The sequence below is a fragment of the Triticum aestivum genome, chromosome 5A (assembly GCF_018294505.1).
Source record: "Triticum aestivum cultivar Chinese Spring chromosome 5A, IWGSC CS RefSeq v2.1, whole genome shotgun sequence".
NCBI classification, from domain to species: domain Eukaryota; kingdom Viridiplantae; phylum Streptophyta; class Magnoliopsida; order Poales; family Poaceae; genus Triticum; species Triticum aestivum.
This window is the reverse complement of record NC_057806.1, coordinates 370,506,825-370,517,381: the sequence shown is the minus strand read 5'-3', so window position 1 is coordinate 370,517,381 and position 10,557 is coordinate 370,506,825.

The window sequence follows — 10,557 nt, the reverse complement described above, 5'->3', positions numbered from 1 at the left end:
ACAAGCCTCTTCGAAGATGGATCCTTATTGATTCAGCAAGGAAGACGGTGGATTCCTATGATATCCAGTATGAGCGGATTCTTACTTCTGCTTCTCATGTGGACGCCTTGGCCACTCTGATTTGTGCTGCCAGAACCCAGGTACGAGGGATGAGAAGGGTGAACTGCCTTTTGGCCCGATGTTGAGAGCCCCTGAGGAACACAAAATACCAGCAGCTAGTGAGAACTCGTCCAAGGGACAAAACTCAGACCCTAGCAAACAGGGAACAAGGAATTCGAGCACCAAGACCAAACCTGATGGTGAGGACGAGGTAGTCTCGCATGTGAAAAACAAGGAGAGGACACACAAATAAGAGAAAGGATGCCCCTGCAGCGGTATACAAGCCCAAGCAGTTACTGCTTACGGCTACTACGAGCACTGATGCTCAAGAGGACTCGGCTACAAACACATCTGGCCAGGAAGATGGCGATGAGTTCGTTAAAGAGCCCAAGAAGAAGAAGCGTACACCAAAAAACTCGGCAGAGATCGGCGATCGGTCCTGCCCGGCCCAGTGAGTTGTATTAGTTGGAACTGCTGGGGGCTTGGGAACCGCAAGGCAGTTTGAGAGCTTCACAGCATCGTGAAGCTGGAAGGCCCCACTCTCCTGTTTGTCATGGAAACAAAAATAAAAGGGAAGAAAGTTGAAGCTTTGCAGAATCAGCTAGGTTTTGGTGGATGTTTTGCTGTCGATAACATTGGCCTAAGTGGTGGCTTGGGCCTTTTTTTGTTGGGGAACGTAGTAATTTCAAAAAAATTCCTACGCACACGCAAGATCATGGTGATGCATAGCAACGAGAGGGGAGAGCGTGATCTACGTAACCTTGTAGACCGACAGCGGAAGCGTTAGCACAACGCGGTTAATGTAGTCGTACGTCTTCACGGCCCGACCGATCAAGCACCGAAACTATGGCACCTCCGAGTTTTAGCACACGTTCAGCTCGATGACGATCCCCGGACTCCGATCTAGCAAAGTGTCGGGGAAGAGTTCCATCAGCACGACGGCGTGGTGACGATCTTGATGTTCTACCGTCGCAGGGCTTCGCCTAAGCACCGCTACAATATTATCGAGGGTTATGGTGGAAGGGGGCACCGCACACGGCTAAGAATATGATCACGTGGATCAACTTGTGTCTATGGGGTGCCCCCTGCCTCCGTATATAAAGGATCAAGGGGGGGGGGTGCGGCCGGCCAGGAGAAGGGCGCGCCAGGAGGAGTCCTACTCCCACCGGGAGTAGGATTCCCTCCTTTTCCTAGTTGGAATAGGATTCGTGAAGTGGGAAAGAGGAGAGAGAGAAGGAAGGGGGGGCGCCGCCCCCCTCTCCTTGTCCTATTTGGACTAGGGGGGCGCGGCCCAGCCCTGGCTACCTCTCCTCTCTTCCACTAAGGCCCACTAAGGCCCATATACCTCCCGGGGGGTTCCGGTAACCTCCCGGTACTCCGGTAAAATCCCGATTTCACCCGGAACACTTCCGATATCCAAATATAGGCTTCCAATATATCAATCTTTATGTCTCGACCATTTCGAGACTCCTCGTCATGTCCGTGATCACATCCGGGACTCCGAACAAACTTCGGTACATCAAAATGCATAAACTCATAATATAACTGTCATCAAAACCTTAAGCGTGCGGACCCTACGGGTTCGAGAACAATGTAGACATGACCGAGACACGTCTCCGGTCAATAACCAATAGCGGAACCTGGATGCTCATATTGGCTCCCACATATCCTACGAAGATCTTTATCGGTCAGACCGCATAACAACATACGTTGTTCCCTTTGTCATCGGTATGTTACTTGCCCGAGATTCGATCGTCGGTATCTCAATACCTAGTTCAATCTCGTTACCGGAAAGTCTCTTTACTCGTTTCGTAATACATCATCTTGCAACTAACTCATTAGTTGTAATGCTTGCAAGGCTTATGTGATGTGTATTACCGAGAGGGCCCAGAGATACCTCTCCGACAATCGGAGTGACAAATCCTAATCTCGAAATACGCCAATCCAATATGTACCTTTGGAGACACCTGTAGAGCACCTTTATAATCACCCATTTACGTTGTGATGTTTGGTAGCACACAAAGTGTTCCTCCGGTAAACGGGAGTTGCATAATCTCATAGTCATAGGAACATGTATAAGTCATGAAGAAAGCAATAGCAACATACTAAACGATCGGGTGCTAAGCTAATGGAATGGGTCATGTCAATCAGATCATTCACCTAATGATGTGATCCCGTTAATCAAATAACAACTCTTTGTCCATGGTTAGGAAACATAACCATCTTTGATTAACGAGCTAGTCTAGTAGAGGCATACTAGTGACACTTTGTTTGTCTATGTATTCACACATGTATTATGTTTCTGGTTAATACAATTCTAGCATGAATAATAAACATTTATCATGATATAAGGAAATAAATAATAACTTTATTATTGCCTCTATGGCATATTTCCTTCAGTCTCCCACTTGCACTAGAGTCAATAATCTAGATTACACAGTAATGATTCTAACACCCATGGAGCCTTGGTGCTGATCATGTTTTGCTCATGGAAGAGGCTTAGTCAACGGGTCTGCAACATTCAGATCCGTATGTATCTTGCAAATCTCTATGTCTCCCACCTGGACTAGATCCCGGATGGAATTAAAGCGTCTCTTGATGTGCTTGGTTCTCTTGTGAAATCTGGATTCCTTCGCCAAGGCAATTGCACCAGTATTGTCACAAAAGATTTTCATTGGACCCGGTGCACTAGGTATGACACCTAGATCGGATATGAACTCCTTCATCTAGACTCCTTCATCTGCTTCCGAAGCAGCTATGTACTCCGCTTCACATGTAGATCCCGCCACAACTCTTTGTTTAGAACTGCACCAACTGACAGCTCCACCGTTTAATGTAAACACGTATCCGGTTTGCGATTTAGAATCGTCCGGATCAGTGTCAAAGCTTGCATCAACATAACCTTTTACGATGAGCTCTTTGTCACCTCCATATATGAGAAACATGTCCTTAGTCCTTTTCAGGTATTTCAAGATGTTCTTGACCACTGTCCAGTGATCCACTCCTGGATCACTTTGGTACCTCCCTGCTAGACTTATAGCAAGGCACACATCAGGTCTAGTACACAGCATTGCATACATGATAGAGCCTATGGCTGAAGCATAGGGAACATCTTTCATTTTCTCTCTATCTTCTGCAGTGGTCGGGCATTGAGTCTTACTCAACTTCACACCTTGTAACACAGGCAAGAACCCTTTCTTTGCTTGATCCATCTTGAACTTCTTCAAAACTTTGTCAAGGTATGTGCTTTGTGAAAGTCCAATTAAGCGTCTTGATCTATCTCTATAGATCTTAATGCCTAATATGTAAGGAGCTTCACCGAGGTCTTTCATTGAAAAACTCTTATTCAAGTATCCCTTTATGCTATCCAGAAATTCTATATCATTTCCAATTAGTAATATGTCATCCACATATAATATCAGAAATGCTACAGAGCTCCCACTCACTTTCTTGTAAATACAGACTTCTCCAAAAGTCTGTATAAAACCAAATGCTTTGATCTCACTATCAAAGTGTTTATTCCAACTCCGAGAGGCTTGCACCAGTCCATAAATGGATCGCTGGAGCTTGCACACTTTGTTAGATCCTTTTGGATCGACAAAACCTTCTAGTTGCATCATATACAACTCTTCTTCCAGAAATCCATTCAGGAATGCAGTTTTGACATCCATCTGCCAAATTTCATAATCATAAATGCGGCAATTGCTAACATGATTCGGACAGACTTAAGCATCGCTACGGGTGAGAAGGTCTCATCGTAGTCAATCCCTTGAACTTGCCGAAAACCTTTTGCGACAAGTCGAGCTTTGTAGACAGTAATATTACCGTCAGCGTCAGTCTTCTTCTTGAAGATCCATTTATTCTCAATTGCTTGCCGATCATCGGGCAAGTCAACCAAAGTCCATACTTTGTTCTCATACATGGATCCCATCGCAGATTTCATGGCTTCAAGCCATTTTGCGGAATCTGGGCTCACCATCGCTTCTTCATAGTTCGTAGGTTCATCATGATCTAGTAGCATGACTTCCAGAACAGGATTACCGTACCACTCTGGCGCGGATCTCACTCTGGTTGATCTACGAGGTTCAGTAGTATCTTGTTCTGAAGTTTCATGATCATCATCATTAGCTTCCTCACTAACTGGTGTAGGTGTCACAGAAACAAGTTTCTGTGATGTACTACTTTCCAATAAGGGAGTAGGTATAGTTACCTCGTCAAGTTCTACTTTCCTCCCACTCACTTCTTTCGAGAGAAACTCCTTCTCCAGAAAGTTTCCGAATTTAGCAACAAAAGTCTTGCCTTCGGATCTGTGATAGAAGGTGTATCCAATAGTTTCCTTTGGATATCCTATGAAGACACATTTCTCCGATTTGGGTTCGAGCTTATCAGGTTGAAGCTTTTTCACATAAGCATCGCAGCCCCAAACTTTCATAAACGACAACTTTGGTTTCTTGCCAAACCACAGTTCATAAGGCGTCGTCTCAACGGATTTTGATGGTGCCCTATTTAACGTGAATGCGGCCGTCTCTAGAGCGTATCCCCAAAATGATAGCGGTAAATCAGTAAGAGACATCATAGATCGCACCATATCTAGTAAAGTATGATTACGATGTTCGGACACACCATTACGCTGTGGTGTTCCGGGTGGCGTGAGTTGCGAAATTATTCCACAATTTTTCAAATGTACACCAAACTCGTAACTCAAATATTCTCCTCCATGATTAGATCGTAGGAATTTTATTTTCTTGTTACGATGATTTTCAACTTCACTCTGAAATTCTTTGAACTTTTCAAACGTTTCAGACTTATGTTTCATTAAGTAGATATACCCATATCTGCTTAAGTCATCTGTGAAGGTGAGAAAATAACGATATCCGCCACGAGCCTCAACATTCATCGGACCACATACATCTGTATATATGATTTTCAATAAATCTGTTGCTCTCTCCATAGTACCGGAGAACTGTGTTTTTGTCATCTTACCCATAAGGCACGGTTCGCAAGTACCAAGTGATTCATAATCAAGTGGTTCCAAAAGCCCATCAGTATGGAGTTTCTTCATGCGCTTTATACCGATATGACCTAAATGGCAGTGCCACAAATAAGTTGCACTATCATTATCAACTCTGCATCTTTTGGCTTCAACACTATGAATATGTGTGTCACTACTATCGAGATTCAATAAGAATATACCACTCTTTAAGGGTGCATGACCATAAAAGATATTACTCATATAAATAGAACAACCATTATTCTCAGATTTAAATGAATAACCGTCTCACATCAAACAAGATCCAGATATAATGTTCATGCTTAACGCTGGCACCAAATAACAATTATTTAGGTCTAATATTAATCCTGAAGGTGGATGTAGAGGTAGCGTGCCGACTGCGATCACATCGACTTTGGAACCATTTCCCACGCGCATCGTCACCTCGTCCTTAGCCAATCTTCGCTTAATCCGTACTCCCTGTTTCGAGTTGCAAATATTAGCAACAGAACCAGTATCAAATACCCAGGTGCTACTGCGAGCATTAGTAAGGTACACATCAATAACATGTATATCACATATACCTTTGTTCACCTTGCCATCCTTCTTATCCGCCAAATACTTGGGGCAGTTCCGCTTCCAGTGACCAGTCTGCTTGCAGTAGAAGCACTCAGTTTCAGGCTTAGGTCCAGGTTTGGGTTTCTTCTCTTGAGTAGCAACTTGCTTGCTGTTCTTTTTGAAGTTCCCCTTCTTCTTTCCTTTGCCCTTTTTCTTGAAACTAGTGGTCTTGTTGACCATCAACACTTGATGCTCTTTCTTGATTTCTACCTCCGCAGCTTTCAACATTGCGAAGAGCTCGGGAATAGTCTTATTCATCCCTTGCATATTATAGTTCATCACAAAGATCTTGTAGCTTGGTGGCAGTGATTGGAGAATTCTGTCAATGACGCAATCATCTGGAAGATTAACTCCCAATTGAATCAAGTGATTATTATACCCAGACATTTTGAGTATATGCTCACTGACAGAACTGTTCTCCTCCATCTTGCAGCTATAGAACTTATTGGAGACTTCATATCTCTCAATCCGGGGATTTGCTTGAAATATTAACTTCAACTCCTGGAACATCTCATATGCTCCATGACGTTCAAAACGTCGTTGAAGTCCCGATTCTAAGCCGTAAAGCATGGCACACTGAACTATCGAGTAGTCATCAGCTTTGCTCTGCCAGACGTTCATAACATCTGGCGTTGCTCCAGCAGCAGGCCTGGCACCCTGCGGTGCTTCCAGGACGTAATTCTTCTATGCAGCAATGAGGATAATCCTCAAGTTACGGACCCAGTCCGTGTAATTGCTACCATCATCTTTCAACTTTGCTTTCTCAAGGAACGCATTAAAATTCAATGGAACAATAGCACGGGCCATCTATCTACAATCAAGTATAAACAAGCAAGATACTATCAGGTACTAAGTTTCATGATAAATTTAAGTTCAATTAATTTACTTAAAGAACTCCCACTTAGATAGACATCCCTCTAATCCTCTAAGTGATTACGTGATCCAAATCAACTAAACCATGTCCGATCATCACGTGAGATGGAGTAGTTTCATTGGTGAACATCACTATGTTGATCATATCTACTATATGATTCACGGTCGACCTTTCGGTCTCCATGTTCCGAGGCCATATCTGTATATGCTTGGCTCGTCAAGTATAACCTAAGTATTCCGCGTGTGCAACTGTTTTGCACCCGTTGTATTTGAACGTAGAGCCTATCACACCCGATCATCACGTGGTGTCTCAGCACGAAGAACTTTCACAGCGGTGCATACTCAGGGAGAACACTTCTTGATAATTAGTGAGAGATCATCTTATAATGCTACCATCAATCAAAGCAAGATAAGATGCATAAAAGATAAACATCACATGCAATCAATATAAGTGATATGATATGGCCATCATCATCTTGTGCTTGTGATCTCCATCTTCGAAGCACCGTCGTGATCACCATCATCACCGGCGCGACACCTTGATCTCCATCGTAGCATCGTTGTCGTCTCGCCAATCTTATGCTTCCACGACTATCGCTACCGCTTAGTGATAAAGTAAAGCATTACAGCGCGATTGCATTGCATACAATAAAGCGACAACCATATGGCTCCTGCCAATTGCCGATAACTCGGTTACAAAACATGATCATCTCATACAATAAAATTTAGCATCATGTCTTGACCATATCACATCACAACATGCCCTGCAAAAACAAGTTAGACGTCCTCTACTTTGTTGTTGCAAGTTTTACGTGGCTGCTACGGGCTTAAGCAAGAACCAATCTTACCTACGCATCAAAACCACAATGATAGTTTGTCAAGTTGGTGCTTTTTTAACCTTCGCAAGGACCGGGCATAGCCACACTCAGTTCAACTAAAGTTGGAGAAACTGTCACCCGCAAGCCACCTATGTGCAAAGCACGTCGGGAGAACTGGTCTCGCGTAAGCGTACGCGTAATGTCGGTCCGGGCCGCTTCGTCCAACAATATCGCCGAACCAAAGTATGACATGCTGGTAAGCAGTATGACTTATATCGCCCACAACTCACTTGTGTTCTACTCGTGCATATAACATCAACATATAAAACCTAGGCTCGGATGCCACTGTTGGGGAACGTAGTAATTTCAAAAAAATTCCTACACACACGCAAGATCATGGTGATGCATAGCAACGAGAGGGGAGAGTGTGATCTACGTACCCTTGTAGACCGACAGCGAAAGCGTTAGCACAACGCGGTTGATGTAGTCGTACGTCTTCACGGCCCGACCGATCAAGCACCGAAACTACGGCACCTCCGAGTTTTAGCACACGTTCAGCTCGATGACGATCCCCGGACTCCGATCCAGCAAAGTGTCGGGGAAGAGTTCCGTCAGCACGACGGCGTGGTGACGATCTTGATGTTCTACCGTCGCAGGGCTTCGCCTAAGCATCGCTACAATATTATCGAGGGTTATGGTGGAAGGGGGCGCCGCACACGGCTAAGAATATGATCACGTGGATCAACTTGTGTCTATGGGGTTCCCCCTGCCTCCGTATATAAAGGATCAAGGGGGGGGGGGTGCGGCCGGCCAGGAGAAGGGCGCGCCAGGAGGAGTCCTACTCCCACCGGGAGTAGGATTGCCCCCTTTTCCTAGTTGGAATAGGATTCGTGAAGTGGGAAAGAGGAGAGAGAGAAGGAAGGGGGGCGCCGCCCCCCTCTCCTTGTCCTATTCGGACTAGGGGGGGAGGGGCGCGCGGCCCAGCCCTGGCCACCTCTCCTCTCTTCCACTAAGGCCCACTAAGGCCCATATACCTCCCAGGGGGGTCCGGTAACCTCCCAGTATTCCGGTAAAATCCCGATTTCACCCGGAACACTTCCGATATCCAAATATAGGCTTCCAATATATCAATCTTTATGTCTCAACCATTTCGAGACTCCTCGTCATGTCCGTGATCACATCCGGGACTCCGAACAAACTTCGGTACATCAAAATGCATAAACTCATAATATAACTGTCATCAAAACCTTAAGCGTGCGGACCCTACGGGTTCGAGAACAATGTAGACATGACCGAGACACGTCTCCGGTCAATAACCAATAGCGGAACCTGGATGCTCATATTGGCTCCCACATATTCTATGAAGATCTTTATCGGTCAGACCGCATAACAACATACGTTGTTCCCTTTGTCATCGGTATGTTACTTGCCCGAGATTCGATCGTCAGTATCTCAATACCTAGTTCAATCTCGTTACCAGCAAGTCTCTTTACTCGTTTCGTAATACATCATCTTGCAACTAACTCATTAGTTGTAATGCTTGCAAGGCTTATGTGATGTGTATTACCGAGAGGGCCCAGAGATACCTCTCCGACAATCGGAGTGACAAATCCTAATCTTGAAATACGCCAACCCAACATGTACCTTTGGAGACACATGTAGAGCACCTTTATAATCACCCATTTATGTTGTGACGTTTGGTAGCACACAAAGTGTTCCTCCGGTAAATGGGAGTTGCATAATCTCATAGTCATGGGAACATGTATAAGTCATGAAGAAAGCAATAGCAACATACTAAACGATCGGGTGCTAAGCTAATGGAATGGGTCATGTCAATCAGATCATTCACCTAATGATGTGATCCCGTTAATCAAATAACAACTCTTTGTCCATGGTTAGGAAACATAACCATCTTTGATTAACGAGCTAGTCTAGTAGAGGCATACTAGTGACACTCTGTTTGTCTATGTATTCACACATGTATTATGTTTCTGGTTAATACAATTCTAGCATGAATAATAAACATTTATCATGATATAAGGAAATAAATAATAACTTTATTATTGCCTCTAGGGCATATTTCCTTCATTTTTGGTCTAGAGATGTAATTGTTGAACTAAAGAATTTTAGTTCTGCACACATAGATGTTATGGTGAAATATAGGGACCAAAACTCTTTTGAGTGGAGGTTCACTGGTTTTTACAGAGCGCCGAGAGTTGAGGATCAACATCATAGCTAGCGTTTTTTGCATACTTTGCATGCCTTGCCTCATTCGGCTTGGATCTGTGTGGGTGACTTTAATGAAACTCTCTATGCATGTGAACACTTCAGCTAATCAGCAAGGCCTGAGAGCTAGATGAGAGCCTTCAAAGAAGTTACCGACGAGGTGTCCTTCCAAGATTTGGGGTGGTCTGGTACAACTTATACATGGGACAACCTTTAGTCGGGTGCAGCGAACGTTAAGGCAAGGCTCGACAGAGCCTTTGCCAATGAGGAATCCCGGCAACATTTTCAGCATATCAGAATTAGACATCTACCTTCGATAGAGTCTGATCATTGCTATGTTGTAGCGGAAATAAAAGAGAACATGCCCAACGCTTCGAGAGGCAAGAAACAATTTAGATACGAGAATGTGTGGGCATCACATGTAGATTATGAACAACTTGTTACAAGAACGTGGCAGCAAGCTAACAGAGGCCCTAGTCTACAAGGGATCGTTGACTCTCTTGATCTTTTGAAGCGAACACTAGAACCATGGGGCCCTCGGGAGTTTGGCTGCCTTACTCGCAAGGTTTGACAAGCTCAGGTGCCGCCCGGTTGGGCGGGGACCTGATAACCCACAAGTATAGGGGATCGCAATAGTTTTTAAGGGTAGAGTATTCAACCCAAATTTATTGATTCGGCACAAGGGGAGCCAAAGAATATTCCCAAGTATTAGCGGTTGAGTTGTCAATTCAACCACACCTAGATAACTTAATATCCGCAGCAAAGTGTTTAATAGCAAAGTAATATGATAGTACTGGTAATGATAGCAAAATTAATATTTTTGGGTTTTGTAGTGATTGTAACAGTAGCAGCGGAAAAGTAAATAAGCGAAGAACAATATATGAAAAGCTCATTGGCATTGGATCAGTGATGGAGAATTCTGTCGGATGCGAT